Raw genomic sequence first — 10,305 nt, 5'->3', positions numbered from 1 at the left:
TGGAAAAATTTGAACAATCCGGCAGCTCATCAATGGGCGAAGAGAGCTATCCGGCTTCGGCATTCAATACAAGCCGAGGCCCTCGATAAAGGGGCGAGCACTTGCGAGACTTCTAGCCGAGTGCACATACCAAGAAGAATCACAAAGACGGCGTATGGGAAGTATATACCGACGGGTCCTCTACGGCAAAAAGCTCAGGAGCCGGCATCCTTATCATCAGCCCAAACGGGGACGAGTTTGAGTATGCCTTGAAATTTACCTTCTCGGCCTCAAACAACGAATCCGAATACGAGGCGGTGATAATCGGAGTCGAGCTAGCGAGAGTCAGGGGCGGAACACATTGTGTTGAAGACAGACTCACTATTAGTGACTAACCAAATCAGAGGAGAGTATGAGGCTCGAGACGATGGGATGGTAAGATACTTAGAAAGAGTAAAAGCTGACACAGCAAAATTGAAATCTTTCCAAATCCAATGCATCCCCAGGTCTGAGAACAACCGAGCCGACGCTCTCTCAAAACTCGCCAGTTCTACCATCAAGAATGTCAGCCGAACCGTGCTGGTGGATATCAGGAATGCTAAAAGCATCGCTGCGACCGTCGGCATGGTGGGCGACATAGAAGCCGAGACGACGTGGATGACTCCGATAATGAAATACAAACTAACAAAAGAGTTACCGGAGGACCGCAGTCTCTCTCAGAAGATAAAGAGGATCGCCGCAAGATACTTGGTGTTCGAAGGAGAACTATACAGAAGGTCTGTGATAAGACCACTTTTGAAATGTGTCGGCCCGCCGACGCGAGCTCATCTTGACAGAGATTCACGAAGGCATCTGTGGACATCACATGGGGGCAAGAACGCTAGCCCACAAATCTCTCCGAGCCGGCTACTTCGGCCTACCATGCTTGAAGATTCCAACTAAGACCAAGAAGTGCAAGAATTGTCGATGCATGCTCCTGATACATGCACCTTCCCGAGACTTGCAACCAAGATTAGCCCCCTACCATTTGCACAAAGGGGTGATGGATTTATTAGGGCCATTTCCGACGGCCTCCGGAGGAAGGAAGTACCTGATCGTCGTCGTTGACTACTTCACCAAATGGGTCGAAGCTGTCGCAGTACCTGCCAAGACCACGGCGGCCGTAAGAAAAGTGATTTGGGAGAACGTCATAACTCGTTTTGGGTTACCCCAAGTCATGGTATTTGACCACGGCCGAGAGTTTTGGAGTGACACGGTGATGAACTGGCTAGAAGAACTCGGTATCAAGTTTGCATACTCCTCCGTCTGCCACCCTCAGAGCAACGGGCAGGCGGAGGCAGCTAATAAAACAATCCTAAACGGGCTAAAAAAGAAGGTTGAAGATCTAAAGGGAAGGTGGGCTGATGAACTACCCGGCGTCCTGTGGTCCCTTAGAACCACGGAGAAAGAAGCAACGGGATACAGTCCATTCCACCTTGTCTATGGGTCTGAAGCCGTCCTACCAATTGAAGCATCGGTGCCGACGTTCAGAACGCAAACCTTTAACCCAGTCGAAAATGAGGAAGGCCCGAAAGCCTCCCTGACTGGTCGAAGAAAGTCGAGACACGGCACGGCTCAACTTAGCAGTTTACCAAAACAGAATGAGAAGAGCCTACAACCGAAGGGTCCACAAAAGGGACCTAAGAGTAGGAGATCTAGTCCTAAGAAAGTCGGCCGCCACCAACAAATGAAACATCCATGGCAAAATGACGGCCAACTGGGAAGGACCCTACAAAGTGGTTGAGGAAATGAGGCCGGGTACATACCGGCTGACAGACATGGAGGGAGTGCCTCTAATGAGCCACTGGAACACCGACAATCTTAGAAAATACTTCGTATAGCGGCGGAGGTGTCCGAGACCGTTGTGGGCACCCCAACGCTTGATTATATCTAATGAAGAATGTTCCAAGTTTCCTATAAAAATGAAGTGTCCCTCCCATAGTCATACCAAGATATTTACAACAAGAAAAAAACGTAAACTCGATCACCTCGGCCAAAGCCGGGAGTGACGGGGGAAACGCGACTTGCCCCACAACAGTTGATCCAACATGCTTAGGAACGTATAAGTACGGTTGAGAAACGCAAATCGGACGCCTCGGCCAGGCCGAGAGTGAAAGAGGAAGCGATCAACACGTCTACAGATACGAACGTTGTCGCGCCGTAACCCCGATTGCCTCGGTTAGACCGAGAGTGACGGGGACACAACGACCGATACGCTAACATGTTCACAACGGCGGTTGGGAAACGCAAATCTGACCGCCTCGGGCGGTGGAGGAAGCGACCGACACGCTAACATGTTTAAAAAACGTTAAGTACAGTTGAGTTACGCATTCTAACTGCCCCGGCTAGGCCGATGGTGGAAACAGAAAAGAAGCGCTCAATTAATAACGTAAGAAGACAACTCAAACAAAAATGAGAAAAAGACCTCGGCCAAGCCAGAGGCAAAATAAACAAACTCTTATTAAAAATGTTTACAGGTAATACAAGAAAGAAGTCGACGGCCGTCCTCATAGGGATAGCCTAAACACTACCTACCAAGGTTTACAAAAAAGAAGGAACAGCAAAAGGGTACAGACATAAGACATGAAGTGCCAAAAGATGGCAGGGAGGAAAGGCTTAATAATTGGTCCCCGAACAGCTGAAGCTATCCGAGATGCCGGGTGAACCTATTGACGACCGCCCGTCTCCCTATGCTCGTTCTTTGCTCGCCACCGGCGACATCAAAAACATCGTCTTGATGGGCGACCCGAGCCGACTTGGCAGCTTCAGCTTCAGCTGCCTTTGCCCTCTCAGCTTCCTCCCTGGCCGCCTTCACCTTTTCAGCACGGGCCGCCTTCTCCGCAGCCTCCTCGGTGGCCCTCTTCGCCTCTGCCCCCTTTGCAGCCTCTGCCTCCGCAGCAGCCATCTTATCATCAAGCAGCTGTTCAAATTTTTGCCACGGGAAAGAGCCGTCAGGAAAGAGCTCTCTGATTACTTCCCTGGCAGCTTCTTCGGCCTGGTCCCGGTATTGGGCGCACATGTTAGGGATGACGTCAGTTTGGAGCGTCTCAATGTCCTTCTCCCTCTGGTCGAGGATGGCCTTCGTGTTCCGATGCGCCTTCGACTGAGCCAGATACAGAGATTTCCATTCTTCCCTCTTCTTAACAGTAAAGTCGAAAGCAGGCTGAAGCTTGGCCAGCTCCTCCCGCAGCTTAGCGGCGTCGGCCCTCTCGGCTAGGACCGCCTTCTCAGCATCCTCCCTGAGCTTTCGCTCAGCGAGGAAATCATTTTCGGCGGCCTGGAAGTCCTTCTTTGCCTTCTCGGCCTCTTGCTTAGAAGCATCAACCTCAAGCCTAAGCCGTTCAAGCGCAGGAGCCGCCTCAGCCATGACCTTCTCTTGCTCCATAATGTGAGCACCGGCCACGTCAGCCCACTTCGCCAGCATCTTCCTAATCTGGGCGGGGGAAGGCTTCGGGGAGGAGGAGACGACGGCAGCATTCTTATCACCCGTCTGCATAGGCCGCTTCTCTAATAGCCATTCAGAGGGACCGGTAGACGGTGGCGGTTGATCTACAAAAAATTCGGACAAAGCATCCATGTCAACATTTACTGACATACCAGAGAGCCTGTCATCAGGAACGCCTAATGAACCGGCTAAATCTGAGCCACAGGTTAGATCTGTACTAGGCTTGGCCTTCTTGGCTGGAGGACCCATTTCTTTGCCGGCCTCGGTAGCAGTAGCAGCGGCAGCAGCAGACACTGTCTCTTTTCTCTTACGTAAGAGAGGAGATTCCTCTGCCACGGTGACCTCCTCATCGGTAATATCGACGACCACCACCTTCTCCTTTTGGACTGCAGGGATTGAAGGTTGAACTGAAGTTGACGCCGTCGCCGCCGAAGACGTTGCTTTTGGCTTTCGGCGCGGCACGTTACCGGCGATCTTCCTCTGAGCCGCCCCCGCATCGAAAACCTTCAACTGCTGATCCATAAGGTCGTTTGGGGCCGGTCTGCGATCACGTGTCTCGGCCTTAGGATGCAACTCGACAACTTTCCCGTCCTTATCAAGTCCTAACCTCTTGAGGGTCTCGGCAGACAGTTCCGGGGCCAAAGCGGTCTGCAAAGGAAACGAAGCGGTCTGCAGACAGTTAAGTAAAATAAATAAATCAAAGTTCAAAAACAGAAACATTAAAAGCAGAGATGGGCCTCACACCGACCCCACTCACCCTGTAGCAGCTCATCCTGAAGAATGATCTGCTCATCCTGAACAACAGCTGCATGGCCCGCTTCTCATCCTCATTAAGATGGACCCTGCTAGCGTCCATCTTAAGCTTATTCCGGGAGACATATTTCTCACGCTCCCCCCGACTCTCACACCGCAAATTGACGCGGCTTTGGAAGGACCGGGGCAGTGGATAATCCCCTGGAACCTCAACATATACCCACCGCGCCTTCCAGTCCTTGCAGGAAGTAAGCTTAGAGACGGTGATATAACCCGGCTCGGTCTGTATGCTATACCACCCCTTGCCACCTTGGACATTCAGTCGAAGGTGATGAAGCCGGCGGAATAGGTTCACCGTTGGGGCCTCCTTCTTAAAGAGACAGAGCCACACGAAGCCAACTATAGTCCTAATGGCCAACGGATGCAGTTGAGCCACGGCGACGTTCATGGCTTTAATGATGGCCATAACGTATTCATTCAGAGGAAACCGGAGCCCATACTCCAGGTGTCTGATGTACACACCGATACAGCCCTTGGGAGGGCAACAGACCGCCTGACCCTCCTTAGGGATAACAATTTTATATCCCCTGTCGAAGTTGTAATGGTCCTCAAAAAGATCGGAACCGGAACAACTAGTGAATTTATTCGTCCAGGCACGATCAGGGTTGATCGAGCAGGCGTCGCCATGATCAAAGAGATGCGGCCTCTCTTCATCGGAATGAGTCCTTTCCTCATCATCACCGTCATCATCAACATCATCACCATCATCCGAGAAACCCTCCAGATACTGATCATCAACCTCAGGAGAGGGAGACTTAGGACCCCCAAACCTTAACGAGGTGACAGCCAGTGCCTCCTCTTCATCAAGACGCGACGGGGAGCCCCCCGGCGCAGGATTACTAAGTCCGGCATCAGCAGAAGACATGACAACAAATACTTAACAAATAAAAGTTGAAAAATTTGGTTGTTTACCTTGGAAAAGTGTTACGCCGAGTAACGCTTTGAAGACTAGAGAGAAGTTTCGTCAAAGAAGGCTAGAAAGAAGAAATTTTTTTTTTTTGAGAAAGTGAATTTTTGGCGGCCAAAATCAGGGGCTAACTGCTCTATTTATAGGGCAAAGCCCATGAAACGGACCAATCAGGGCAAAGCCCATGAAGCGTCAACCAATCAACGCCGAGACACGTGTCAAGCATGCAGCCATGGAATGTCAATCGACAAACAGTTACCAAACTTCTTCAACACGCTCCTTGACAGAATGCCAATCGACGTATCTTCTTCAACACGATCCTTGGTATCTACTTAACCAAACGGCCCGCTGATCAACCGAGCTTGGCAGCACCGGCTGGGGGCAATCAAAAGCACACGCAACTCACAACCTCGGTCTCGGCCAGCACCATTTTATTTTCCACATTTGATGCCCTTTACACACCTGATACTGTCGTTTCGTACCAAAAATAAAATACCTAAGTACAACTAACAGAAGTCAGCGGTAAGTAGGGTCGATCTCCACAGGGAGGCGGTGTACTATCTATTTGTCTATTTATCTGTCTAATGTCACAATTGGGGGTTTTGATTGATTTAACTAAACTAGAGATTAAGGCAAGGGAAATGAATAAGAGAATTAACAGTAAGAGAAAGGAAGTATGCTAGGAGTCGGTCTACCGTGGCAGCTATCAGATCTTATACTATCGGGAATACTAAAGCGATTATACTATTGATAAGAAGAGCTATGGTCGTCACCTTTCGGTCCTTAAACCGCCCTAGAGCGTAAACAGCTTAACTTTCGCCCTCACTGCAATACCCTATTGTAATTAAGCAAGCCTTCCCTTCCAATCTTTCGATCTAGGTCGGGGTTAACTAGATTTATGGTCTCCTGCATGCATTCATTCGACCGGATAACAGTTAAATTGCCTAATACAATTCCTATTGCAAGTCTAACCTATTCAAGTCAGTTAAAACATCGCTACCACGGCTTCCCTAATCCTAACATACTACGGAATTTAGCTAGACATAATTAAAGGGAAACAAGAATAATAGAAACAAGAACAATAAATAAACATTAAAAAGAAAGAGAAAAGGGAGAGAAACAATTACTGAAATAATGATCCGGAAAAGGAAGAGCAAAGTAACAGTGTAAAAGTGACAGAGTATTAAGAGTAAAAGAGGAGAGCCGAGTGTCTCCCGGATAAAAAGCATAACATAACTGACGACCTAACTCCTATTTATAAGAAATTAGGAGTTTAATTAAACCTAATGACGGAAAATAACTAAAAAGCCCAGCCCGTCAATAAAAATCCACTCGATCGAGTAACTAAATCACTCGATCGAGCAAAGGCATAAAAGGAACTGGTCGATCGAAAGGAAAAATAGTCGATCGAGTACTTATTCATCCTAAAACCACTCGATCGAGAAGAAGTGGCTCTCGATCGAGCAAATGGGCTCTCGATCGAATAGAAATAGTTCTCGATCGAGCACTTCTCAGCGCGTAATTCCGCCGCGCACTGAACTTCAAACGGCTGCCATTTCTTCGTTACTTGGACAAATAAGGCGTGGTTGGTGGCGTTGGAAAGCTAAGAGGATAAGCTTCCACCTCCAACTAGAATCACCTTAATAACTGTTGTAGAACTCGAGATATGGCTCTTACAAGCAGGAACTAGCAAATTGAAGCACTCTCTTGGCTCGCCTAACTTCCTTACTCCAATGCGCATCTCAAAATAGCACTTTCCAAGCTCCGAATTATCTCTTCCTCCAAATGCATGCTAAACGGACGGTAAATAGCTTGATTTCACTACTTTCGGATCCATACCTGCAAATAAGACATAATAACCCAAAGTAGCATATTCGGGGCATTTCGTAGCAATAAACCACGATAAAGGCATAGAAATACGTGCATAAAATAGGCTAAAAAGACTATATAAAATGCACGTATCAAATCTCCCCAAACCAAACCTTTACTCGTCCCCGAGTAAACTAAAATGCAACTAAAGGAACGGAAAAAGATAACTCAGAGCTAGCTACAAATGCCAACTTAAGCCAATTTAATGCAAGCAAACTAACACTTATAGCAGATAGTCAAATGCAAACGAGTTATAGGATGTTTATAAATAAAGCTAAACCGTCGACCTTGCAAGACCTTTAATAATGGACTCTCACGGGTCACTCTTTCTCTCATGAAGCAAAGGGCAAGCATATATATGTAAGAGAGGAAGAAAAATAGTCGCTCACCTAGACTACGACCTACATAGCATGCATGCAACTAATATGATAGACAATTCTAGCTACCAAACGTACATTCCAACCAAACGAGGTCCTGTCACAGCCGAGGGCTTACAAAAATATGGTAAAGTGAGGCAATGGGTAAGAAAAGGCAAAACATTTATGGGAATGTGGAGGTATAGGTGATCAAGCTAGTACCTAAACAAAACCATATGAAACATATCCATTTCCAACTCAATTATGAATCTAAGCACATGCCCTTCAATTGGCACAAAATCTCACCAAACCAAACTGAACATACTCCTCAAATGATATAAGATAGAACATAGGAGCAGAAACCGTCTCAAACAATATCTATTTTTTTTCTTCTTTTTCGAATTTTCTATTTCTTCACATTTTTCATTTTTTTCCGATTCTTTTTTTTTCTTCGACTTCTTTTTTTTTCATCTCACGTCTTATTTTTCTTTTTCATTTCTTTTTTTCTCATCCTCCTTCTCTTCATAAATTACCAACTCCGAATCAATAGATACAAGCCAAACTTGATACAATAGACAATATACCGCAGAAACAATCTAAACTAGCTTGACAAGGCAGGCTAAATTTGGATGTAGCTAAGGGTCAACTGGCAAATTTGGCTAATGTGGAGTTTATGGGTAAAAATGAAAAAAAGGGAAATGTAAGCACCTCCCTGCATGTGACACCAACCACTAACCCGAATGTATGCAGGCAAAAAGCAATTGAATTTCATATATGTGCAAATTGATGAACATGATATGCAAGGAGTAACTACTCACAATCCTACATGAAACTGGTCATAAATGACACCAGCTTATAAGGCTCTAAATCTTAGAAATTATAAGTAGGTTGCCAAAATTTCAGGTCAAGTCTATTCGTTCAGCTAAATTTAACATTAACTCGTAGATTATGCAATCAGACAAAGCTAAAAGATAACAGTTTAATGCAAGGCTTAAGCAAAAAGACAGTTATAGTGCAATTTCATCATTGAAATCCACCGTTCCGACTCAACCTATATGCTAAATTAAACGTGCAAATTTTTGAATTTTATCAATTTTTCAAATTTTTATTGAATTTTTTTGAATTTTAACGAAAATAAACAACAATGCAATCATAAATTAAACGTGATAACTGAAATGCAATGAAAACAAAATGCAGACACAGATATGGATGCATAACCTCCCCAAACCAAACCGTACAATGCCCCCATTGTACCAAAACATGGAAAGGAAATGCAAACTGAAGGAGAAAGAGAGTAAAAGCGAAAAGACTCACAAAATGCGCTAATAAGGGGACCTCCCCAAACCGACCATGAACATGGGAGGTTGCTAAAGGCCCGGAAAACCGTCTCAGGAAGCTAATCCAAGTCAAAAGCGTGAAAGGGCATCCAAAAACTGCTCGATCGAAGGGAATTGTGGTCGATCGAGTAGTTTCTCATCTTGCAGGTGGTCGATCGAGTAGATATTGTACTCGATCGAGTGAATTCGTCAACAAAAGTGCTCGATCGAGTAGTTAAACTACTCGATCGAGTGATTCTCAGCGTGATCCTGCAAAACGCAATGAAAAACAGCCCGCAAACTAACTAGACAAGCATACTGAGATAGTTTATGGTATAAGAACCATTTATTACAACTGAAATTGAATAAAAAGCAGAATAAAATCGCCGGGTTGCCTCCCGGGTAGCGCTAGCTTCAGTCAGGTCCCAGCTCGACCTTCTTTTCTTCGAGCTACTCAAACTAATCACAATCAAAACAGCTCAAAGCGCGCAAAGAATCTTTGTCAAATAGGCTGCGCATGTGCTACACAGAAGAGTAAGTAGCACCAAAGTGGAATAGCAAAGTAGGAAATAAAGATATGTAAACATTTAAGTCTAACAAATTTCCTATGGGCGCTCCTAAATTTATCCACAAAATATAGGAGCGCGGGAGCGATTGTCAATAAAGTAGGGCTCCATTTCAGATTGACAAAATTGAGACGACAAGGATGGTGAATAATTGCTAATTTATTCGTCCACATGGGAGGGGGTAAAACATTAAAAGGAAAAGCATGAATCAGACGAGGCAGTATACAAACAATAATAAAATTACCATTTACTACCTCAGGTTGGTTGCTCTCAACGACGGAATCACTGACAAAGGAATGTAATACCTCATCCGTGCTAGGAGCAAATACCGACTCAGCTGTCCTTTCGTCGCCTTCAGTGGAATTCGTCCCGTAAATCTCAGCCTCAAGCGCATCCAGCTCGGCTTTGAATAAGGGGGACTCACCGTATCCGTTATCATCGTCAAAATCGTCATCAAAATCAAGCCCAAATGACGAACCAAAGCTCCCAATGGCCAAACTACTCGATCGAGTAGAATCTTCATTCGATCGAGCAGTTTCCTCCTGATTTCCACTCGATCGAGTAGAATGTTCACTCGATCGAGCACTTTCTCCTGGAAAATCACTCGATCGACCGATATTAATCACTCGATCGAGTGATTCCTCCTGTACAGCGCTGAAATCCTCGTGTGGGGCAGTAAAATATGATAGAAACTCGTCATCCGAGTCATAGAGATCATCCTCAGCATTGGGTAACACGGTTTTCTCAGGGGAGAAACCGCTCTCAGTAAGGTATACCTCTTCTTCTTGCATCTCAGCTGCTAACTGAGCAATTTGTGACTCAAGCTCAAGGATTCGAGCGTCCATATGTTTATCACTCTCTTGCATTTTGGATACAAGTGTTCCCATTAAATATGTCAGCTCCGCGATCTCTTCTTCTTCCATCTCAGCTGCTAGCTGAGCAACTACGGACTCGAGCTTATCAACTCGCGAGACATATTCTTGTGCTTGGAATACAAGTGTCTCCATTAAGGATT

This window comes from Silene latifolia, chromosome 4 (assembly GCF_048544455.1).
Source record: "Silene latifolia isolate original U9 population chromosome 4, ASM4854445v1, whole genome shotgun sequence".
Classification (NCBI taxonomy): domain Eukaryota; kingdom Viridiplantae; phylum Streptophyta; class Magnoliopsida; order Caryophyllales; family Caryophyllaceae; genus Silene; species Silene latifolia.
Note: the sequence above shows the minus strand (reverse complement) of the source record.